The sequence below is a fragment of the Rhinolophus sinicus genome, chromosome 2 (assembly GCF_057876585.1).
Source record: "Rhinolophus sinicus isolate RSI-liver-muscle chromosome 2, RSI-T2T, whole genome shotgun sequence".
Classification (NCBI taxonomy): domain Eukaryota; kingdom Metazoa; phylum Chordata; class Mammalia; order Chiroptera; family Rhinolophidae; genus Rhinolophus; species Rhinolophus sinicus.
Window position 1 is genome coordinate 67,734,224 of NC_142502.1, and position 13,381 is coordinate 67,747,604.

The 13,381-nt window shown below is 40.0% G+C and overlaps 1 pseudogene; it reads right to left on the reverse strand.

Moving 5' to 3' along the window:
• Nucleotides 1-11,440: 11,440 nt before the first annotated feature.
• LOC141571794 (trafficking protein particle complex subunit 4 pseudogene) lies at nt 11,441-12,592 on the reverse strand (annotated as a pseudogene).
• Between the last annotated feature and the right edge of the window lie 789 nt (nt 12,593-13,381).

The window sequence follows — 13,381 nt, forward strand, 5'->3', positions numbered from 1 at the left end:
TATTATCCTTCGTACTATAATAATTGTGATATCACATACAATTAAAAAACATAAAATTAGAAAATTAAAAATATAAACCAAGTAAGTTTGATTATTAGAAGCAAAGTGAATGTCACTTTGTAACCTGAATAGGTTAATTCTTGAAAGTATCGATTTGGTTTCAAATTTTCTAGAAACAAAATAAAAGTGAAATTCAATTAATTATACTGTGTTTTGTTTTGTTTTTTATCTGAAGAGATATTTATTTTTCATGCCACTGAATGCAAGGAGTAATACATAATATGGGTTATTAGGAAATGGATATTAAATGATATGTTTTTAATGTTGTAAGTCTTTGGAGCACCAGATTAAAATGTAGTATACAGACTCCAAATGTGTGTTTTTTGAATCGTAAATTCATGAGCAGACTATAGCTAGGTAGATTTATTTTCTGATTACCTTCTATGTAAACTCAAGGTGTAATTTTAACATATTGAAGATAGAGTTAAAGCTTATTAAACAGAGAGAAGCATTAAATTTTCAACAAAAATATTATCTTCTATGTGCTGCAGTCTTAAAGATTTTATTAAACAGATATGTTCCTGGCTTGTGAGACCTAAAACTTAAAGTGGAATATTTTTACTATTCTTTTAAATGACAGAATAAAGTCCCAGTCTCATTAAGATTTGCTCAAAATCACACATCAAATAGAGGGTGATGTCAGAATTGCACCCAGCTAGTTTGGCATCTGATGTTGTTGTCTGTTAGATGCCGCCAAGAGCTCAGTCTCAATCGAATAACCACATCATCTTTGCCAACTGAAAAAAGAACCATGGACTTAAGATATCAAGTATATAAGAAGCAAAATTGACATGTTTTTGACAGAAAACTTCATGTAGTAATTTATTTTTGCCCAGATGGGTAAGCCAAGCTTCCTAGGCAAGAAGATGGCCTACAGTTATGTTTTAGAAAAAAAACAAACAAAACAGATATGTCTGTATAAAATGAGGCAAACTATACCAGAGGCCATGTGACAGAAAGCTCACAGACCTAATTAAGATTTTTAAATCACACAACTGTGCGTACACACACACATACACACACACTTCAAGAGCATAGATCATACAAAAATGTAATAAAATCTTGGGTCAATATTTGTAGATTTGCAGATTTGTTATGATCCACCAAAATGTTCTGTTTGTTTCTGCAGAACAAACTCATCTATACTGACTTATAGACTGTCTATTTATTTAATGAAGTCAGAATAATTTTAATACCAAAACTCTGTATCTGGCAAATGTACAAAAATAAAACTACATACCAACCCCACTGTGAAAAAAGGACAACCTTTGAAATAAAATATTACCAAATAGCAGTGTATTGAAATAATATTTTAAGTAGTATTCATTTCATTGGTTCAAGATTAGCTCATTATTAGAAATCTACCAGCATGTCTTAAGTCAAAAAATTAAAGAAAAAATCCTATAAATCACAACAGAAGATGCTGCAAAGGCATTTAAGAAATTCACCTAGAACTGTAACATTCTAGAACATATGTAGAAAAAACCTACTTAAGTATGATAAAAATTTAATGTGACCCAAATCATACATGTGTTTAATTTTTTCTCAAAGTTGATTTCATAGTCAGAAAATAATATAAAACTGAAATATTTTCATTTTCAAGTGTCACGAAAAATATCACAGGAAATTAAGACATAAGTGATTCACAAGATCCAGATCTGAAAACAAAATGTGAAATCTTGAAGTGTTATTGTAAATGTCTGTTTTTGGTGTGCATGGAGAAAAATATTATTCTGGGAAACCATGAAAGCTGACTTATATTACAGAATATTTTATATCAGAAGCACCAGTTCTGTGAACTGTTGACTGATATTTCAATTTCTGCTCAGGATAAATAAATTTCAGTGTAAGAGTACTTTCGATTTTAATCAGGAATCCCAGCAATCCAACAGCTCCTATGTCCACATGTGCTATTTCTATGCTAATGCTAAAGTCATTTGCATCAGAACGCAGCACCTTTCAAGCTCCTCCAAGAATCTAGTCTCACATCAGTTCCAAGCAATGTACAAGTTACTGAAGATTTCGCATGGGAGACAGGGGACAGCCGTAATATTGTATATACTTCAGCAAAGCATGTAAACAACCCCCAGTCCTGTCAGTTCTCAGGACTGTCTTGGTGGTGGGGCCACCAACTGCAGGGAAAGTCCTTTCCTTAAACAGTTCTCCCACACTGGACAGACCTGGATGATTTTTCTCACTTGCGTGATACAGAGCCTCTGCCTCCCACCCACAACATGCATTGATAGTCAGTATAATCATAAGTAAAACTAAGTGTCCTCCAGTTAAAATGCCCTACTTTGCATAGAAGGTAGTTTCAGCTATCATTTTGATTCTTGTAGCCTAGAATGGGTTCTCATTCTCAATTCAAAGAGACGCCATTTAAAAAGAAAATATTAAAATGAAGGGCTCTCCCAAGTGGAAAGTTTGAAAATAAAAATGTCTTCACACCTTTAATGTGTAAAGTTAAAATATAGGCAAAATTCACAGCCAGTTTTTGATTTAGTTTCTGTGCAGAATGCACACAGTGTTGGTTGAAGTACTGGACATTCTTGATCTACCCTGTTAGGGTTGGGAACACATCAAGGTGTGCTTGCAGGGAAATTTTCGTTACTCATGTCTTGATTCTCTTTTCAGAGTCCTCCTAACTCTTACATTTTTTTTTTCCATTAGTTTCAGGTGTACCAAACAACATAGTGATTAGACAATTACACCCCTCACAAAACAATAACCCCAACAGGTCTACTCCCCATCTGACACCACACATAGCTATTATTATACCACCATTGATTATATTCTCTATGCTGTACTTTACATTCCATGACTATACACACACACACACACACACACACACACACACGCACACACGCACACACACATATATATATATTAATTATAGCTAACATTCAATATTATTTCATATTGTTTCAGGTGTACAGCATATTAGACTTATCGGGGGGATCACTCCGTAAATTATATAAATGTCTAACTTTTACATTTTTAATTTGAAATTTTATGAGTAATGTCTCATTATCTGAAAAATAATCCTCAGGAAATTGTTAAAATAAGTTATAAAATATGTATGAAGGCCTAGCACAGAATATTCAACTAAATGTTAAAGAGTTATAAAAATTATTGGACAAAGGTTGTGAGTTCAAGTCTTTTATCTTTTACTGAAAAGTAGTAACACCTAGAGTGTGAACTCTAAGTTCACCGCTGTACCTTAAAAGCTTAGCAGTTTGTCTGGAACACAGTTGACAACAAAAATCAAACACAACAGAACACAACAACAATGGTAACAGCAAAAACTCTGTGTTGAATGTTGGATGGATTTTGATTCCTTTATCTTCACAGCTGGTACCTAATTCATTAGTCTTTGTACACTTTCAATCATGCTAAGTAATTTGACAAGTAGAAAGACAACATCAGAGCACACATTTCTTGTGAAAGTCAGTTTGAGAAATATTGCAAGCTTATTTATTTCTGTTTCTGTGAGGTCACTGTCTTATTAATTCCCATAGAGAATCAAATCCAGATTCCTTAGCATGGCATATAGAACCAACGAGATATGAACTAATACCACAGTTACTCTGATAACTCCATTTCCTCTCACTCTCTTTGACATCCTACACCCTCCAGTCATATGGAACTACTTAGGATTTCATGTATCTATGATTTTATACATTCAATGTTTTAATTAAAATTTATCAGTGTGACAATGTTTAGTAAAATTGGTGGATGAGGGTAAATGGGGTCAAATATACATATATATATAGTGATATATATGGTGATATATTCCATATGGTGATGGAAAGAGACCCGATTCTGGGTGGTGAACACACAATGTGATATATAGATGATGTATTACAGAATTGTACATTCACTTTAAGAAATTATTTTAGAAGAGTTTTAGATTTACGGAAAAATTGAGTAGATAGTAAAAACAGTTCCCACACACCTCAAACCTAATTTCCCGTTATTAATATCTAATATAAATAAGGTACTTTGGTTACAATTAATGAACCTATAGATATTAACTAAAGTTCACATTTCATTCAGATTTCCTTAGTTTTTACTTAATGTCTTTTTACTATTCTAGTTTTTACTTAATGCCCAAAATACTGCATTACACTTAGTTGTCATATCTCCTTGCATGCTCCTGTTAGCTGTGACAGTTTCTCAGGCTTTCCTTGTTTGTAAAGGCTTTGATAGTTTTGAGAAGCACTGGTGAGGTATTTTGTAAAAGGTCTCTCCACTGAGGTTTTCCTGATGTTTGCTCATTATTAGACTGGTGTCATACGGTTTTGGGAGGAAGTCTCGAGAGGTAAAGTACCATTTTCATCACCTCAAGGTTGATGATGTTCATATCAAGGGCACATACTAACATGACTTAACACCATAGATGTTGACCTTGATCACCTGGCTGAGGCAGTGTTTGTCAGGTGTCTCTACTGTAAAATCAGTCTCTTTTTTTGCCCCTTTCCATATTGTACTCTTTAGAAGAATGTCACTATGTGTAGCCCACATTTAAAGAGTGGAAAGTTAACTTCACCTCCTCAAGGGTGGAGTAGCTATATAAATTATTTTAAATTCTTCTGCATTAGTGATTTGTGTCTTCTCTCCCATTCATTCATTTAATCATTTACCCAGTCATTTATTTATATCAGCATGGAATCATGGATATTTATTTTATATTTATTGCTCAAATTGTTTTAGCTTTTGTCATTGAGAGTTCTCTCAGTTACTCCTTGTGTTCCTTTGACATTTCCTTATCATTGTGGGTTCTTTTTTCTTTTCTTAAAGTACTAACTTTCTGGAACTACAAGATGTTCTGGGTTCATCTTGTCTATTTCCTGCTCCAATCCTAGAATCAGACATTTTCCTACAGGCCGTGATTCCTTTCATTGGAGAATGATATCAGAAACCAAGATCTAGGAAATAGATTGAGTTATTGCTGCTGAGATCTAACATGTCATGGGTCTTTCATCTGATAGAACAAAATGCCAAAAAAAATGTATACAAGTAGACACTTTAGTCAATGTTGCTCAAGCAGTAGTTCGCTGTAATCAAAAGTGTCTGGACACTGATGGTAACCACTGTGAGCACCTCTTGTAATTGCAGAATTCAAACATGACTTGCATTCATCTTTTGTTATTGGTATATATTGAGTATTACAATTTTAATACAGTTTTCCTTTCTTAAAATGTGTATACATTTTTTTGGCACACTCTGTATATACACATTTGACTTTATTTTTTTCTCACAAAGAAAAAAACCTGCTACCTGAACTTCAAGTCCCAGCTTAAGAATCCTTCATTCTAAGAAAGCTTTTACTGACCCACCCATAAAAGTTGATTACCCCTTCCTTTGTGCCAAAATGTAACTATTATAGCACCTGCTTTGTGAATTTAAATTATTTTCATATTCTTTTCTATTAGACTTGGCAATTTTGGGTGTCTGTTTCTCTACTAAATCATAAACCTAATAAAAGTGAGAGGTAGAAATTGAGAGGATATTTCCAGAAAGTCAATCAAGATGTCTAGCACATGAAAACTTGTTGAGTTAGTATATTAAGTAACTGTGTGTCCTTTTATAATACAACCCTGTGTGGTAAATAAATTTTTAAAATTGTACAGATGATAAGTGTTTTAACTATATAATTTCATGAGTTTTTACAAATATATATACCCATGTTCAATGAGGTATTTTCCTTTTTTATAATATCTGTGTCAGGTTTCTATATTAGGGTAATTTAGTACTTATGAGGGATTTGCGATGTGTTCTATTTTATGAAACAGTTGTGTAAAACTTTTATTCCCTAACTATTTGATAGAATTACCCAGTGAAGTCATTTTGATGTGAGCTTCTCTGCGGCACAGTTTTGAAAATTAATTCAATTTCTTTACTGCATAGATATAGAGCACTTATCTATATTATCTATATCAAATTATCTATATCTTCTCGCATCAATTTTGGTAATTTTTTGAAGAACTCATCTACAGATTTTCTAATTTTTTGGTGTCAATTTTAGTAAGGCTCTTTTTTTTTTTTTTAAAGAACTTTATCCATTTTTTCTTAATTGTTAAATTCATTTTAGATAGTTGTTCATAATATTCCTTTATAATACTTTTAATATCTTTAAGATCAGCAGTGATACATCCTCTCATTTTTGATACTGTAATTTATGCCTTCCTTTACCTTCACTGATTGTCGTGCAAGGCGTCCGGCGAGGTCTTTGCTCCTGCTCCCCACATAAGAACGCAGGATGTGGTGAGGCCAAAAAGGAACACCCACGGAGCCATAGGTAGGGGAGTCATACCACTATCGTCTCACTGGAGGCTGGGTTCACACGACGTGCGACCTGCTGTCCGCTTTGCTGCCAACCGACCCACTCTCTCCTCAACTCCCCTTGACTCTCCTCCGCAGCCGCGGCAGTTATATTAGTGGCCAATGGCTCAATGGTTACAGCTGATGGCCAACTAGCCACAGCTGACGGCCATCTACTACCTGAGCCAGCACCTTTCCACATGAGGCTGAGAGCCTGGAAACTGCTCTCTGGGGCTCTGTCCCCACACTGATTCATTTGTTTTTATTATATACTTGATATTCTGAATCATGTTTTAAAGAATTTGGATTTTATTATCTTCTTATAAAGAGTGTTGTTTTTGTTATAGCAATAATAATAATAATAATAATAATAATAATAATAATAAACTACCTTGAACCTGTGGAGGATGGATCTTTTGCTTTTTCTTAGTCTTAGTTGAATCCCTTGGTCCTGACAATATTTTATTCCTAAAATGTAGTCATTTTGGGACTTGAATAGAAAGTCACAGTTACTTATCAAGGCTTTTAACAATGCAGGACTCAAATTCCAAACTCCAATCTTTATTCTGCCTTTTCAGTTGTTCAACTATTGCTTTTCACTAGGTTCCTTGAAGTTTCCTTCAACCCTACAAACACACTTTCAGTTCAGTGAAAGCTTTCATTGGAATTAATACGCAGATGTTGAGGTTTCCCAACTCTGGCTTTCTCTCCTTTCCTGGATAGTCCTCTTCTACTTCAGGTTTTACAGGAAGCCCTAAAATCCATTCTCTGACAACTTGGGCCAAAGAACCATGGGTCTTTTTTTTTCTCATTCCAGCCAAACTGCACATCATGGGCCATGGACTGTGCTCAGGAGAAAAACTGTGTAAATGTGGAGTACACCAGTGTAGTTCTCTTCTTTCAAAGTTGTAATCCTCTCGAGTTTTGCCTACTATTGGTAGTATTTTACCCTGACACTAATGTGAAATAAATAATTAAATATAATATAAATATATTATTTTAGTAAAGTGTATGGTTGTAACTATTGGCCTCATTCATTAGTATTTGCAAATCTTTATTTTATTTGACTAGTAAAATTAATCCTAGCTACAGGCATGTATCTTACAACTAATTATGTAAAGGAAGTGCACTCAAAATGCAAACTATTAAAGATTTTGTGTCCACTTTGTTAGGGATGTTTGGGATTTCACTTGCAGAAAAATGAATTATTAAATAAATTGTGGCAACTAAAATAGAATTCTAACAGATTCAAAAGACATCACTTATAAAGTATTTGTCATGCCAGGACTCTGGTCCCGCGAGAACGCAGGACGTGGTGAGGCCAAAAAGGAACAAAAACAGAGCCACAGATAGGGGAATCCTACCATTATATTCTTGCTGGCGGCTGGGTTGGAGACACAGGAAGCAGGAGTAACATGACCCGCCACCTGCCATCCACTACTCTGCCAAACAACCGACCCCTGCTAACTGCAATCCACCATGCTAATTGCAATCCGCCCTTAATAGCTCAGCCACGGCAGTTATATCAGTGGCTAATGGCTAACTGGTAATAGCTGATGGCTAACTAGTCACAGCTGAGGGCCATCTACTACCCAAGCCAGCCCTTTTCCACATGAGGCTGAGAGCCTGGAGACTGCTCTCTGGGACTCTGTCCCCACAAACACCAGTGGAGCCATGGATAGGGGGTTCATACCACTATATTCTCGCTGGCGGCTGGACTGGAGACACAGGAAGCAGGAGCCACACAATCCACAATCTGCTGTTGGCTTCTCTGCCAACCGACTCCACTTGCTAACTGCAGTCAGCCCTTGCTAGCTCAGCCATGGTAGTTATATTATTGGCTAATGGCTAACCGGTAACAGCTAATGGCCAACTAGTCACAACTAATGGCCATCTACTACCCGAGCCATCACCTTTCCACGTGAGTCCGAGAGCCTGGAAACTGCTCTCTGGGACTCTATCCCCACACTCCAACCCTACAGGGTCTCGCCTCACAATCTATGTGACAAGCATGTTCCGCAAGAGGCCTGTGCCGTATTAGCCTATAGACACCTATGGGCAGAAAGAAATAGTATTCTTGGGACCAACAATGGAAATCCTTTCCATCTGGAAGGACACATGCTAGTTTTTGGTCCTGGAAAGGAGGATTGCTGCCACCGGCACCTTTCCCGGTTTGTGGTACCAGACCTTTATGGCAGTGCTTGGGGTCCCCTGCATAGTTTCAACATGTAACAGAACAGGGGACCCCATCATAGGCCATAGTGAGAGCACATAGGTTCCCCGCAAAATCATCCCGGCATCGGGACCTCTGTATACCACAGTCACTTGAAGTGGCCACTCGGCCACCACCCCTGGCATCACTTGTAAATCATGGGTCAAACTAGGCCCCCATGAGGCTATAAGGCCCAACCATCGACAGTGGGGCTTTTAACCTGCCAGGGCCAAGTCAATTTCTGCTGTTCCCCTGCTTTCAAGCATATGGGTGCTGGCAGCAAAATATTTCCATTTCTGCAGTAGCTTGGCTTTAACAGAGTCTCACTTGTGGTAACCTGTAAACAAATGGGAGCAGCCATTCGATGTAGCACAGCTTCTACTGGTGTGGGCCCTCCCTTCCGTGGTCTCTCATTCAGGATTCTCAACACGTCTAGGGTATCATGGAAGGGTGTTTTGACACCCAGAGACCTGGCTTCAAAAAGCCGTTGTAGCATTCAATCATGCCAGCTGCTTGTGGAATGTACAGGCTGTGAAACAACCATTCTATGTCCATCCTGGCAGCCCAACGCTGCACTTCTTCCCCCGTAAAATGAGTACTCCTGTCACTTTCAATGACTTGGGGGCGCCCATAGAGGGCACACAGCCATGTAAAAGCGACCACTGTATGCCGCTGATCCGCAACCGGACACGGCCAAGCAAACATCAACCCCGTAGCAGTGTCCACTGCTGTGAACGCATACATCACATTGCGGGCCTTAGGCAGAGGTCCAATGTAATCCACTTGCCAGCAATTGAGGGGCACCCTCCCTCCCGTAATCTGCTGTGTCTCCAAGAGGAGCCTCTGCTATTGGGGTCTGTCCTGGGCACAGAAGGCACAGTCAGCAGGCATCTTCTATCTCCTGCCATTTCAAAGGCAGCCCCCAGCATCTGCTCACCTGCCACATGGTTCGGTTTCCAGTGTGCTGCAATTTCCTATGCAGCCAATGGGCCACATTAGTGGCAGGGGCCCATTCTAACCATCGGACCCATACTAGGGCATCTTCTTCATCATTACCTGGGGATACTAAGAGGAAGTGACCTGTGACATGCATTGGGGTCACCTCCTTTCTCTGCCCTAGGTCCTAGAGGTCCTGCCACATGGCTTGACCCCACAGTGGACGGTGTCCTACCAACCAGTTTTGGTGTTTCCACGTAGGGAGCTACATTAGGCCCCGGAACACCGCCCAGCTATCAGTACAAATAATTACAGGCCTGGGCTCATGGCTAATTATCATCCACACAACCTGTAGCTCAGCCCACTGGCTACTCTGGCCCGTCCCAGTATCAAACCAAATGGTGTCTGTTTTTGGCTGCACACCAGTAGCCATCCAAATGGCTGCAGCTCCCTGGCTAGAACCATCAGTAAACCAGTCATCTTCAGGTACTGGGGGCTGTCCTTCTCTGTAGGGCAAGGGCTCCAAATCCTCCCCTCTAGGCAGAGCGCTTGGCTCAGCCTGGGCTACAAGCTCCACAGGCCCGAAGACTTGCTGTAGCTCTGTGCTCAAAGGGCTTGAACTACGGGTGCTACATTGCTCCAAGTAGGCACCGCACTTGGTGAGGGTGGTGGTCTGTGCTACCCCCGTTTTGGGTCCCTGGGTCCAAGTACAGACCCATCCCTGGACAGGATAGGTTGTTTGAACTAACACCCGTGCCATCCCTATGATGGCATCTGTGGCCACTAGGGCTGTGTACGTAGCAGCCAGCTGTTTCTCTATTAGAGAGTAGCAGACTTCCTCTCCTTTCCACAATTGGGACCAAAATCCCACTGGCGACCGGAGACTCTCCTGCTGTTGCCAGAGGCCTCAACCATACCCATGTTGGGTTACGTGAACATCAAGTTCAAATGGGCAACCAGGGTCTATTATTTGCAGAGCCTGTGCCTGCTGCACTGCCCATTTTGTGGCAACAAAGTCTTGTTCTATAGCCTCTGTCCAATCCCATGAGGCCCCCTTTTTTATCATGTTATACAAGGCTTTGCCATTTGTGCTAAATGGGGTACAAATGCCCGCCACTACCCCAGCAGACCCAAATAGGTCTGCAGTTGGGAGACCTTGGTCGGCCGGGGAAAGGCTTGTATTTTGTCAATGATTGCCTCAGGTATAACCTTTGTCTTACCCGACCACACAACACCCAAAAACTTGACGGATAAGCCAGGGCCTTGGACCTTTTCCTCATTCACCGCCCAGCTGCGTGACTTCAGGTGGCAGAGAAGAGAGGGAGCTGCTTGCTCTATACCTGAAAGAGAATCAGATGTTAGTAACGTATCATTAACATAGTGAAACAAGGCCACAGAGGATCGGTGATCCCACCCGGCCAAGACCTGGGCTACAAGCCCATGGCAGACAGTGGGGCTGTGTGAGAATCCTTGCGGAAGTCCACTGTCGCCTGTCCCAAGTGAAAGCAAACCGCTCTTGACACTCAGGTGCAATGTCAATGGAGAAAAAGGCATTTGCCAAGTCCACCACGTAGTGAAACATTCCCAGGCAGACAGTCAGACCATCCATCAAATCGTGAATTGAAGGCACTGCAGGGTGCAAAGGTGATGTCACCTTATTTAACTCCCTATAGTCCACAGTCATTCACCAGGTCCCATCTGGCTTCTTGGCAGGCCACACTAGGGAGTTAAAGGGACTGTGGGTCGGCCTCACAATATATACAGAAAAGCGGATGGCGGATTGCAGTTAGCAAGTGGGGTCGGTTGGCGGAGAAGCGGATGGCAGGTTGCGGATCCTGTGGCTCCTGCTTCCTGTGTCTCCAACCCAGCCGCCAGCAAGAATATAGTGGTATGAACCCCCTACCTATGGCTCTGTGGGTGTTCCTTTTGGCGTCGCCATATCCTGCATTCTTATATGGGGAGCGGGACTAGAGACCCTGCATGACACCGCACATGACAGCATTACACAGACTAAAACAGTTGCATAAATCAGCCTTGAATGTGTTTCCTCTTTAATCAGATTGTTAACTATTTAATGGTAACACACACACACACAATTATTTTTGTTAAAAAGTTTCTAAACTCTCAAGAAACCTTTAGCTAGTAAATGCAGAACCTACTTGCCACACAATATTATGTTTGTCCTCAAACTTATTTTCCCCTGTTTTGTAAATACAAATATTCTTTTTTGAGATCAAAGGAATGTTTATTACAGCATTTATGGACCTATTTCCTCCATAAATAAAGTTATACAGAGTTAGAAAGTAGGACCCTGATAGATACAGGAGGGAAGAGAGAATGGTAATAGGCTTGGGGATCAGTACACATCATCAGACTTAGCATCCTCCCATTTTCAAGTGTACAAACAAGGCTGCTGGGATGTCCATTGGAGTGGAAACAGCAGGGCCTCTGCTGCAGCTCTCTCAGAATTTGGTGGGGGTCCAATGCAGGTTCAGTTTATTACCCAGGTCCAAAAGTTCCAGGCTTCTCTGCCACTTCCAGGGCTAACTTCAGGTTGTATTCAAACAATTCACACCTGATGGGCAGACCTAGGGAAACTAATGGTTTCTTGGAGGCAATGTCTGAGTAAATTTCATAAATCTTTCAGAGAAGAAAATTATTCCAGCTTGCATAGGGTCTGCCAGCACCACAAACTTGATCCTGTCAGTGTCTGGAAGCAGTCTTGTTTGAATAGGTCTTTCTCCCTCATCTCAATGCCTCAGCTGCCCTGTTTGGAGACAGCTGGGAGCAATTTTTCGAACAGCGAGTGGAACATGGAGGCCAGCATGAGCTTCTCATTGGAGGTGAGGCAGGCTGGCCGAATCAAACGGACGGTGGGTACTTAAAAGGGTGGCCCAGGTACTCCAGCACTTCTTTCCCATTGGCTGTGTACTTGGCGTTCATATCTAAGCCACTGATGACCAGCTCTGTAGAGGAGAGGGAAGGGTCAATGAATCCCCATCCAGGTGATTCCGCCCATGTGCAGATATTCTTTATGCCTCTCCAGAGAAAACTATGAAGTCATGTCTTTGATGGTATTTATATATTGCGCCTTGTCATCTCGTACTCCCACCTTCAAAAAACAGAAAAAATATCATAAAAAACATGCACACAGAGGATAAACTTAACAAATGCATACTCAGTTTTCCTACATTGTTCTATTTCTAATAAGACCATTACCCAAATCTGTAATTCAATTCAAGCTAGACCAGAATCCACAGAGAACTTGTGTAGCCCTACAGCAACACACCCTCCCCTCTCTCTACATGCTTGCACTAGAAATATATTTTACACTGACTCTGCTTCTAGTCTGCAGCTAGAGGGTGTGATGAAAAGACATTACTGGTTTGAGCATGCTTATACTGCAGAACAGAACATAGTTATACGAACAAGAAAACAGCAATACTTAGTAATATATGAGGTACAAAAGTGGATGGAGAGAGTGTTGTAGAACCTGAGAAGAACGAGCGACTACTTGGACCACTGCTAAGTCTCAAAGAACATATATAGGTCAGAAGAAAAGACTGGAATAAAGGAAATAATTTTTCATATGGGGGAATTCAGCTTGAACACAAGTAGAAAAGTAGAAAAAGAATGATGTGTTTAGGGAAAATAAAATGAATGGATAATCCTGGCTTGTTGTAGAGGGCCCATAGTAGGAAGGAAATGGAGATTTTAATATGACTGAAACATGTGATGAGGCTGGCTTCTATATTTCATAAACTTTTTGTCAGAAAAAAAAGAAGTTGATAAAGACAAAGAAGTAACTCCTATCATATTGACTATTTTAAAAGTTTCTATTTATGAAAA